Source organism: Labrus mixtus, unplaced genomic scaffold, assembly GCF_963584025.1.
Source record: "Labrus mixtus unplaced genomic scaffold, fLabMix1.1 SCAFFOLD_63, whole genome shotgun sequence".
Classification (NCBI taxonomy): domain Eukaryota; kingdom Metazoa; phylum Chordata; class Actinopteri; order Labriformes; family Labridae; genus Labrus; species Labrus mixtus.
Window position 1 is genome coordinate 37501 of NW_026870342.1, and position 7500 is coordinate 45000.

Below are 7500 nucleotides of genomic sequence, written 5' to 3' on the forward strand. Positions count from 1 at the left end.
GGACGAGATCAGGCGTGTTCAGGGTGGTATGGCCGTAAGCCATTATTGTGTGCAGACAGGGGCCTTTTAAAGATGTCATGCCCTTGATTCTGGCTGAATTTTTGGACATGTGAATATGTCTCTATATGATAAAAAAAAACATATGATCAAAAAAAAATGAAAAAGCTTACAGCACCTGGTATTCCCAGGCGGTCTCCCATCCAAGTACTAACCAGGCCCAACCCTGCTTAGCTTCCGAGATCGGACGTGTTCAGGGTGGTATGGCCGTAAGCCATTATTGTATGCAGAAAGGGGCCTTTTAAAGATGTCATGCCATTGATTCTGGCTGAATTTTTGGACATGTGAATATGTCTCTATATGATAAAAAAAAAACATATGATCAAAAAAATGAAAAAACTTACAGCACCTGGTATTCCTAGGCGGTCTACCATCCAGGTACTAACCAGGCCCTACCCTGCTTAGCTTCCGAGATCGGACGAGATCAGGCGTGTTCAGGGTGGTATGGCCGTAAGCCATTGTTGTGTGCAGAGAGGGGCCTTTTAAAGATGTCATGCCCTTGATTCTGGCTGAATTTTTGGACATGTGAATATGTCTCTATATGATAAAAAAAACATATGATCAAAAAAAATTAAAAAGCTTACAGCACCTGGTATTCCCAGGCGGTCTCCCATCCAAGTACTAACCAGGCCCGACCCTGCTTAGCTTCCGAGATCGGACGAGATCGGGCGTGTTAAGGGTGGTATGGCCGTAAGCCATTATTGTGTGCAGAAAGGGGCCTTATAAAGATGTCATGCCCTTGATTCTGGCTGAATTTTTGGACATGTGAATATGTCTCTATATGATAAAAAAAAACATATGATCAAACAAAATGAAAAAGCTTACAGCACCTGGTATTCCCAGGCGGTCTCCCATCCAAGTACTAACCAGGCCCGACCCTGCTTAGCTTCTGAGATCGGACGAGATTGGGCGTGTTCAGGGTGGTATGGCCGTAAGCCATTATTGTGTGCAGAAAGGGGCCTTTTAAAGATGTCATGCCCTTGATTCTGGCTGAATTTTTGGACATGTGAATATGTCTCTATATGATAAAAAAAAACATATGATCAAAAAAATGAAAAAGCTTACAGCACCTGGTATTCCCAGGCGGTCTCCCATCTAAGTACTAACCAGGCCCGACCCTGCATAGTTTCCGAGATCGGACGACATCAGGCGTGTTAAGGGTGGTATGGCCGTAAGCTGTTATTGTGTGCAGAAAGGGGCCTTTTAAAGATGTCATGCCCTTGATTCTGGCTGAATTTTTGGACATGTGAATATGTCTCTATATGATAAAAAAAAAACATATGATCAAAAAAATGAAAAAGCTTACAGCACCTGGTATTCCCAGGCGGTCTCCCATCTAAGTACTAACCAGGCCCGACCCTGCATAGCTTCCGAGATCGGACGAGATCGGGCGTGTTCAGGGTGGTATGGCCGTAAGCTATTATTGTGTGCAGAAAGGGACCTTTTAAAGATGTCATGCCCTTGATTCTGGCTAAATTTTTGGACATGTGAATATGTCTCTATATGATAAAAAAAAAACATATGATCAAAAAAATAAAAAAAGCTTACAGCATCTGGTATTCCCAGGCGGTCTCCCATTCAAGTACTAACCAGGCCCGACCCTGCTTAGCTTCCGAGATGGGACGAGATCGGGCGTGTTAAGGGTGGTATGGCCGTAAGCCATTATTGTGTGCAGACAGGGGCCTTTTAAAGATGTTATGCCCTTGATTCTGGCTGAATTTTTGGACATGTGAATATGTCTCTATATGATAAAAAAAAAACATATGATCAAAAAAATGAAAAAGCTTACAGCACCTGGTATTCCCAGGCGGTCTCCCATCCAACTACTAACCAGGCCCGACCCTGCTTTGCTTCTGAGATCGGACGAGTTCAGGGTGGTATGGACGTAAGGCATTATTGTGTGCAGAAAGGGGCCTTTTAAAGATATCATGCCCTTGATTCTGGCTGAATTTTTGGACATGTGAATATGTCTCTATATGATCAAAAAAAAACATATGATCAAAAAAATGAAAAAGCTTACAGCACCTGGTATTCCCAGGCGGTCTCCCATCCAAGTACTAACCAGATCCGACCCTGCTTAGCTTCCGAGATCGGACGAGATCAGGCGTGTTCAGGGTGGTATGGCCGTAAGCCATTATTTTGAGCAGACAGGGGCCTTTTAAAGATGTCATGCCCTTGATTCTGGCTGAATTTTTGGACATGTGAATATGTCTCTCTATGATAAAAAAAAACATGATCAAAAAAATGAAAAAGCTTACAGCACCTGGTATTCCCATCGGTCTCCCATCGAAGTACTAACCAGGCCCGACCCTGCTTAGCTTCTGAGATTGAACGAGATCGGGCGTATTCAGGGTGGTATGGCTGTAAGCCATTATTGTCTGCAGACAGGGGCCTTTTAAAGATGTCATGCCCTTGATTCTGGCTCAATTTTTGGACATGTGAATATGTCTCTCTATGATAAAAAAAAAACATATGATCAAAAAAATAAAAAAAGCTTACAGCGTCTGGTATTCCCAGGCGGTCTCCCATCCAAGTACTAACCAGGCCCGACCCTGCTTAGCTTCAAAGATTGGACGAATTCAGGGTGGTTTGGCCGTAAGCCATTATTGTGTGCAGAAAGGGGCCTTTTAAAGATGTCATGCCCTTGATTCTGGCTGAATTTTTGGACATGTGAATATGTCTCTATATGATAAAACAAAAAAAACATATGATCAAAAAAATGAAAAAGCTTACAGCATCTGGTATTCCCAGGCGGTCTCCCATCCAAGTACTAACCAGGCACGACCCTACTTAGTTTCCGAGATCGGACGAGATCGGGCGTGTGAAGGGTGGTATGGCCGTAAGCTGTTATTGTGTGCAGAAAGGGGCCTTTTAAAGATGTCATGCCCTTGATTCTGGCTGAATTTCTGGACATGTGAATATGTCTCTATATGATAAAAAAAAAACATATGATCAAAAAAATGGAAAAGCTTACAGCACCTGGTATTCCCAGGCGGTCTCCCATCCAAGTACTAACCAGGCCCTACCCTGCTTAGCTTCAGAGATCGGGCGTGTTCAGGGTGGTATGGCCGTAAGCCATTATTGCGTGCAGATAGGGGCCTCTTAAAGATGTCATGCCCTTGATTCTGGCTGAATTTGTGGACATGTGAATATGTCTCTCTATGATAAAAAAAACATATGATCAAAAAAATTAAAAAAGCTTACAGCATCTGGTATTCCCAGGCGGTCTCCCATTCAAGTACTAACCAGGCCCGACCCTGCTTAGCTTCCGAGATGGGACGAGATCGGGCGTGTTAAGGGTGGTATGGCCGTAAGCCATTATTGTGTGCAGACAGGGGCCTTTTAAAGATGTTATGCCCTTGATTCTGGCTGAATTTTTGGACATGTGAATATGTCTCTATATGATAAAAAAAAAAAAACATATGATCAAAAAAATGAAAAAGCTTACAGCACCTGGTATTCCCAGGCGGTCTCCCTTCCAAGTACTAACCAGGCCCGACCCTGCTTAGCTTCCTAGATCGGACGAGATCAGGCGTGTTCAGGGTGGTATGGCCGTAAGCTGTTATTGTGTGCAGACAGGGGCCTTTTAAAGATCTCATGCCCTTGATTCTGGCTGAATTTTTGGACATGTGAATATGTCTCTATATGATAAAAAAGAACATATGATCAAAAAAAATGAAAAAGCTTACAGCACCTGGTATTCCCAGGCGGTCTCCCATCCAAGTACTAACCAGGACAGACGCTGCTTAGCTTCCAAGATCGGACAAGTTCAGGGTGGTATGTCCTTAAGCCATTATTGTGTGCAGAAAGGGGCCTTTTAAAGATGTCATGCCCTTGATTCTGCCTGAATTTTTGGACATGTGAATATGTCTATATATGATAAAAAAAAACATGATCAAAAAAATGAAAAAGCTTACAGCACCTGGTATTCCCAGGCGGTCTCCCATCCAAGTACTAACCAGGCCCGACCCTGCTTAGCTTCCAAGATCGGACGAGTTCAGGGTGGTTTGGCCGTAAGCCATTATTGTGTGCAGAATGGGGCCTTTTAAAGATGTCATGCCCTTGATTCTGGCTGAATTTTTGGACATGTGAATATGTCTCTATATGATAAAAAAAAAACATATGATCAAAAAAATGAAAAAGCTTACAGCACCTGGTATTCCTAGGCGGTCTCCCATCCAAGTATTAACCAGGCCCGACCCTGCTTTGCTTCTGAGATCGGACGAGTTCAGGGTGGTATGGACGTAAGGCATTACTGTGTGCAGAAAGGGGCCTTTTAAAGATATCATGCCCTTGATTCTGGCTGAATTTTTGGACATGTGAATATGTCTCTATATGATAAAAAAAAAACATATGATCAAAAAAATGAAAAAACTCACAGCACCTGGTATTCCCAGGCGGTCTCCCATCCAAGTCCTAACCAGGTCCTACCCTGCTTAGCTTCCGAGATCGGACTAGATCAGGCGTGTTCAGGGTGGTATGGCCGTAAGCCATTATTGTGTGCAGAGAGGGGCCTTTTAAAGATGTCATGCCCTTGATTCTGGCTGAATTTTTGGACATGTGAATATGTCTCTATATGATAAAAAAAAAACATATGATCAAAAAAAATGAAAAAGCTTACAGCACCTGGTATTCCCAGGCGGTCTCCCATCCAAGTACTAACCAGGCCCGACCCTGCTTAGCTTCTGAGATCGAACGAGATCGGGCGTGTTCAGGGTGGTATGGCCGTAAGCCATTACTGTCTGCAGACAGGGGCCTTTTAAAGATGTCATGCCCTTGATTCTGGCTGAATTTTTGGACATGTGAATATGTCTCTCTATGATAAAAAAAAAACATATGATCAAAAAAATAAAAAAAGCTTACAGCGTCTGGTATTCCCAGGCGGTCTCCCATCCAAGTACTAACCAGGCCCGACCCTGCTTAGCTTCCAAGATCGGACGAGTTCAGGGTGGTTTGGCCGTAAGCCATTATTGTGTGCAGAAAGGGGCCTTTTAAAGATGTCATGCCCTTGATTCTGGCTGAATTTTTGGACATGTGAATATGTCTCTATATGATAAAAAAAAACATATGATCAAAAAAATGAAAACGCTTACAGCACCTGGTATTCCCAGGTGTTCTCCCATCCAAGTACAAACCAGGCCCGACACTGCTTAGCTTCCGAGATCGGACGAGATCGGGCGTGTTCAGGGTGGTATGGCCGTAAGCCATTATTGTATGCAGAAAGGGGCCTTTTAAAGATGTCATGCCCTTGATTCTGGCTGAATTTTTGGACATGTGAATATGTCTCTATATGATAAAAAAAAAACATATGATCCAAAAAATGAAAAAACTTACAGCACCTGGTATTCCCAGGCGGTCTCCCACCCAAGTACTAACCAGGCCCTACCCTGCTTAGCTTCCGAGATCGGACGAGATCAGGCGTGTTCAGGGTGGTATGGCCATAAGCCATTATTGTGTGCAGAGAGGGGCCTTTTAAAGATGTCATGCCCTTGATTCTGGCTGAATTTTTGGACATGTGAATATGTCTCTATATGATAAAAAAAACATATGATCAAAAAAATGAAAAAGCTTACAGCGTCTGGTATTCCCAGGCGGTCTCCCATCCAAGTACTAACCAGGCACGACCCTACTTAGTTTCCGAGATCGGACGAGATCGGGCGTGTTAAGGGTGGTATGGCCGTAAGCTGTTATTGTGTGCAGAAAGGGGCCTTTTAAAGATGTCATGCCCTTGATTCTGCCTGAATTTTTGGACATGTGAATATGTCTCTATATGATAAAAAAAAACATATGATCAAAAAAATGAAAACGCTTACAGCACCTGGTATTCCCAGGTGGTCTCCCATCCAAGTACTAACCAGGCCCGACCCTGCTTAGCTTCCGAGATCGGACGAGATCGGGCGTGTTCAGAGTGGTATGGCCGTAAGCCATTATTGTGTGCAGACAGGGGCCTTTTAAAGATGTCATGCCCTTGATTCTGGCTGAATTTTTGGACATGTGAATATGTCTCTCTATGATAAAAAAAAAACAAATGATCAAAAAAATGAAACAGCTTACAGCATCTGGTATTCCACAGGCGGTCTCCCATCCAAGTACTAACCAGGCACGACCCTGCTTAGTTTCCGAGATTGGACGAGATCGGACGAGTTCAGGGTGGTATGACCGTAAGCCATTATTGTGTGCAGAAAGGGGCCTTTTAAAGATGTCATGCCCTTGATTCTGGCTGAATTTTTGGACATGTGAATATGTCTCTCTATGATAAAAAAAAAACACATGATCAAAAAAATGAAACAGCTTACAGCACCTGGTATTCCCAGGCGGTCTCCCATCCAAGTACTAACCAGGCACGACCCTGCTTAGTTTCCGAGATCGGACGAGATCGGACGAGTTCAGGGTGGTATGACCGTAAGCCATTATTGTGTGCAGAAAGGGGCCTTTTAAAGATGTCATGCCCTTGATTCTGGCTGAATTTTTGGACATGTGAATATGTCTCTATATGATAAAAAAAAACATATGATTAAAAAAATGAAAAAACTTACAGCACCTGGTATTCCCAGGCTGTCTCCCATCCAAGTACTAACCAGGCCCTACCCTGCTTAGCTTCCGAGATCGGACGACATCAGGCGTGTTCAGGGTGGTATGGCCGTAAGCCATTATTGTATGCAGAAAGGGGCCTTTTAAAGATGTCATGCCCTTGATTCTGGCTGAATTTTAGGACATGTGAATATGTCTCTATATGATAAAAAAAAAACATATGATCAAAAAAATGAAAAAACTTACAGCACCTGGTATTCCCAGGCTGTCTCCCATCCAAGTACTAACTAGGCCCTACCCTGCTTTGCTTCCGAGATCGGACGAGATCAGGCGTGTTCAGGGTGGTATGGCCGTAAGCCATTATTGTGTGCAGAGAGGGGCCTTTTAAAGATGTCATGCCCTTGATTCTGGCTGAATTTTTGGACATGTGAATATGTCTCTATATGATAAAAAAAACATATGATCAAAAAAAATGAAAGAGCTTACAGCACCTGGTATTCCCAGGCGGTCTCCCATCCAAGTACTAACCAGGCCCGACCCTGCTTAGCTTCCGAGATCGGACGAGATCGGGCTTGTTCAGGGTGGTATGGCCGTAAGCCATTATTGTGTGCAGAAAGGGGCCTTTTAAAGATGTCATGCCCTTGATTCTGGCTGAATTTTTGGACATGTGAATATGTCTCTATATGATAAAAAAAAACATATGATCAAACAAAATGAAAAAGCTTACAGCACCTGGTATTCCCAGGCGGTCTCCCATCCAAGTACTAAGCAGGCCCGACCCTGCTTAGCTTCTGAGATCGGATGAGATCGGGCGTGTTCAGGGTGGTATGGCCGTAAGCCATTATTGTGTGCAGAAAGGGGCCTTTTAAAGATGTCATGCCCTTGATTCTGGCTGAATTTTTGGACATGTGA

The 7500-nt window shown here is 43.6% G+C and overlaps 21 non-coding genes and 10 pseudogenes across 21 annotated transcripts in view; all 31 read right to left on the bottom strand.

Moving 5' to 3' along the window:
• The window catches only part of LOC132970212 (5S ribosomal RNA), a 119-nt gene extending 79 nt beyond the window's left edge, over window positions 1-40 (bottom strand). The window contains exon 1 of the ribosomal RNA XR_009672072.1: window positions 1-40. This exon is cut by the window's left edge and continues 79 nt beyond it. This is a non-coding gene — a ribosomal RNA (5S ribosomal RNA).
• Window positions 41-163: 123 nt separating this feature from the next.
• On the bottom strand, window positions 164-272 carry LOC132970332 (5S ribosomal RNA; annotated as a pseudogene).
• Window positions 273-394: 122 nt separating this feature from the next.
• LOC132970152 (5S ribosomal RNA) lies at window positions 395-513 on the bottom strand. The gene has a single exon (XR_009672013.1). It is a non-coding gene; the product is annotated as a 5S ribosomal RNA (ribosomal RNA).
• A 121-nt stretch (window positions 514-634) lies between these two features.
• LOC132970336 (5S ribosomal RNA) lies at window positions 635-753 on the bottom strand. Its single transcript, XR_009672183.1, has one exon. It is a non-coding gene; the product is annotated as a 5S ribosomal RNA (ribosomal RNA).
• A 122-nt stretch (window positions 754-875) lies between these two features.
• LOC132970137 (5S ribosomal RNA) lies at window positions 876-994 on the bottom strand. Its single transcript, XR_009671998.1, has one exon. It is a non-coding gene; the product is annotated as a 5S ribosomal RNA (ribosomal RNA).
• A 121-nt stretch (window positions 995-1115) lies between these two features.
• On the bottom strand, window positions 1116-1234 carry LOC132970403 (5S ribosomal RNA; annotated as a pseudogene).
• A 122-nt stretch (window positions 1235-1356) lies between these two features.
• Window positions 1357-1475, bottom strand: LOC132970029 (5S ribosomal RNA). The gene has a single exon (XR_009671895.1). It is a non-coding gene; the product is annotated as a 5S ribosomal RNA (ribosomal RNA).
• Window positions 1476-1598: 123 nt separating this feature from the next.
• LOC132970286 (5S ribosomal RNA) lies at window positions 1599-1717 on the bottom strand. Its single transcript, XR_009672141.1, has one exon. It is a non-coding gene; the product is annotated as a 5S ribosomal RNA (ribosomal RNA).
• Window positions 1718-1839: 122 nt separating this feature from the next.
• On the bottom strand, window positions 1840-1948 carry LOC132969901 (5S ribosomal RNA; annotated as a pseudogene).
• A 122-nt stretch (window positions 1949-2070) lies between these two features.
• On the bottom strand, window positions 2071-2189 carry LOC132970098 (5S ribosomal RNA). Its single transcript, XR_009671960.1, has one exon. It is a non-coding gene; the product is annotated as a 5S ribosomal RNA (ribosomal RNA).
• Window positions 2190-2308: 119 nt separating this feature from the next.
• LOC132970337 (5S ribosomal RNA) lies at window positions 2309-2426 on the bottom strand. The gene has a single exon (XR_009672184.1). It is a non-coding gene; the product is annotated as a 5S ribosomal RNA (ribosomal RNA).
• Window positions 2427-2549: 123 nt separating this feature from the next.
• Window positions 2550-2658, bottom strand: LOC132969858 (5S ribosomal RNA; annotated as a pseudogene).
• Window positions 2659-2783: 125 nt separating this feature from the next.
• LOC132970339 (5S ribosomal RNA) lies at window positions 2784-2902 on the bottom strand. Its single transcript, XR_009672186.1, has one exon. It is a non-coding gene; the product is annotated as a 5S ribosomal RNA (ribosomal RNA).
• Window positions 2903-3024: 122 nt separating this feature from the next.
• On the bottom strand, window positions 3025-3133 carry LOC132970345 (5S ribosomal RNA; annotated as a pseudogene).
• Window positions 3134-3254: 121 nt separating this feature from the next.
• LOC132970287 (5S ribosomal RNA) lies at window positions 3255-3373 on the bottom strand. Its single transcript, XR_009672142.1, has one exon. It is a non-coding gene; the product is annotated as a 5S ribosomal RNA (ribosomal RNA).
• A 125-nt stretch (window positions 3374-3498) lies between these two features.
• LOC132970189 (5S ribosomal RNA) lies at window positions 3499-3617 on the bottom strand. Its single transcript, XR_009672049.1, has one exon. It is a non-coding gene; the product is annotated as a 5S ribosomal RNA (ribosomal RNA).
• Window positions 3618-3967: 350 nt separating this feature from the next.
• Window positions 3968-4076, bottom strand: LOC132969742 (5S ribosomal RNA; annotated as a pseudogene).
• Window positions 4077-4198: 122 nt separating this feature from the next.
• Window positions 4199-4307, bottom strand: LOC132969914 (5S ribosomal RNA; annotated as a pseudogene).
• Window positions 4308-4429: 122 nt separating this feature from the next.
• Window positions 4430-4548, bottom strand: LOC132970338 (5S ribosomal RNA). Its single transcript, XR_009672185.1, has one exon. It is a non-coding gene; the product is annotated as a 5S ribosomal RNA (ribosomal RNA).
• A 123-nt stretch (window positions 4549-4671) lies between these two features.
• On the bottom strand, window positions 4672-4790 carry LOC132970005 (5S ribosomal RNA). Its single transcript, XR_009671872.1, has one exon. It is a non-coding gene; the product is annotated as a 5S ribosomal RNA (ribosomal RNA).
• A 123-nt stretch (window positions 4791-4913) lies between these two features.
• Window positions 4914-5022, bottom strand: LOC132969817 (5S ribosomal RNA; annotated as a pseudogene).
• A 121-nt stretch (window positions 5023-5143) lies between these two features.
• On the bottom strand, window positions 5144-5262 carry LOC132970235 (5S ribosomal RNA). The gene has a single exon (XR_009672093.1). It is a non-coding gene; the product is annotated as a 5S ribosomal RNA (ribosomal RNA).
• A 122-nt stretch (window positions 5263-5384) lies between these two features.
• Window positions 5385-5503, bottom strand: LOC132970026 (5S ribosomal RNA). Its single transcript, XR_009671892.1, has one exon. It is a non-coding gene; the product is annotated as a 5S ribosomal RNA (ribosomal RNA).
• A 120-nt stretch (window positions 5504-5623) lies between these two features.
• Window positions 5624-5742, bottom strand: LOC132970358 (5S ribosomal RNA; annotated as a pseudogene).
• Window positions 5743-5863: 121 nt separating this feature from the next.
• On the bottom strand, window positions 5864-5982 carry LOC132969917 (5S ribosomal RNA). Its single transcript, XR_009671785.1, has one exon. It is a non-coding gene; the product is annotated as a 5S ribosomal RNA (ribosomal RNA).
• Window positions 5983-6104: 122 nt separating this feature from the next.
• LOC132969805 (5S ribosomal RNA) lies at window positions 6105-6224 on the bottom strand (annotated as a pseudogene).
• A 122-nt stretch (window positions 6225-6346) lies between these two features.
• On the bottom strand, window positions 6347-6465 carry LOC132970266 (5S ribosomal RNA). Its single transcript, XR_009672123.1, has one exon. It is a non-coding gene; the product is annotated as a 5S ribosomal RNA (ribosomal RNA).
• Window positions 6466-6586: 121 nt separating this feature from the next.
• Window positions 6587-6705, bottom strand: LOC132970321 (5S ribosomal RNA). The gene has a single exon (XR_009672172.1). It is a non-coding gene; the product is annotated as a 5S ribosomal RNA (ribosomal RNA).
• Window positions 6706-6827: 122 nt separating this feature from the next.
• On the bottom strand, window positions 6828-6946 carry LOC132970278 (5S ribosomal RNA). The gene has a single exon (XR_009672134.1). It is a non-coding gene; the product is annotated as a 5S ribosomal RNA (ribosomal RNA).
• Window positions 6947-7067: 121 nt separating this feature from the next.
• LOC132969955 (5S ribosomal RNA) lies at window positions 7068-7186 on the bottom strand. Its single transcript, XR_009671823.1, has one exon. It is a non-coding gene; the product is annotated as a 5S ribosomal RNA (ribosomal RNA).
• A 122-nt stretch (window positions 7187-7308) lies between these two features.
• Window positions 7309-7427, bottom strand: LOC132970054 (5S ribosomal RNA). The gene has a single exon (XR_009671919.1). It is a non-coding gene; the product is annotated as a 5S ribosomal RNA (ribosomal RNA).
• Between the last annotated feature and the right edge of the window lie 73 nt (window positions 7428-7500).